This window comes from Cervus elaphus, chromosome 5, assembly GCF_910594005.1.
Source record: "Cervus elaphus chromosome 5, mCerEla1.1, whole genome shotgun sequence".
NCBI lineage: Eukaryota > Metazoa > Chordata > Mammalia > Artiodactyla > Cervidae > Cervus > Cervus elaphus.
Window position 1 is genome coordinate 80,906,470 of NC_057819.1, and position 756 is coordinate 80,907,225.

At 39.4% G+C, this 756-nt stretch overlaps 1 non-coding gene across 1 annotated transcript; it reads right to left on the reverse strand.

Annotated features, from left to right (window-relative positions):
- Positions 1–378: 378 nt before the first annotated feature.
- On the reverse strand, positions 379–451 carry TRNAV-CAC. Its single transcript has one exon. It is a non-coding gene; the product is annotated as a tRNA-Val (tRNA).
- Positions 452–756: the final 305 nt, after the last annotated feature.

Here is a 756-nt window from a genome sequence, read left to right on the forward strand (position 1 = left end):
TTTTTGAGGAACTGCCAAATTATTTTCCACAGTGGCTGAACCATTTTACATTCCCATTGGCAATGTACAAGTGTTCCAATTTCTCCACATCCTTTCCAACACTTGATATTTTCCACTAAAAAAATTATAGCTGTCCTAGGGGACGTGAAGTGATATCTCGTTGTGATTTTGATTTGCATTTTTCTAATGACCATCGACACTGGGCATCTTTTCGTGTGCTTATTGGATACGTTTTTAGGAAATGTCTGTTCAAATCCTGTGCTCAATTTTAAATTATGATGTATTTTTCAAAAAGTCTTTCTTTCTTTCTTTGGCTGTACTGGGTCTTAGTTGTGACATGCAGGATTTTTGATTTTCGTTGTGGCATGTGGGATCAAGTTCCCTGACCAGCAATCAAACCTGGGCCCTCTGCATTGTGAGTGCAGAGTCTTAGCCACTGGACCACCAGAGAAGTCCCTAAATTATGATGTATTTTAACTGAAAATGATCAATATGGATACCGTGATCCAATTTGGTAAAACAGCACACATTGTATGTATGTGTGTCTGTGTGTGTGTGTGCAAACACATACTAGAGTATAGTGACTAGATGCACAGACTTTTTAACGCTGCCTCGTTGTATCCTAGTTTTGCCTCTCACCATTTGTATGACCACAAGCAAGTTACCTTCTCTGTGTCTCAGTTTCTCTGTCTCTGAGATGGGGATAATTACCTCTTACTGCTGATGTCAGGATGAAATAAGAATGCGTGTAAAGGG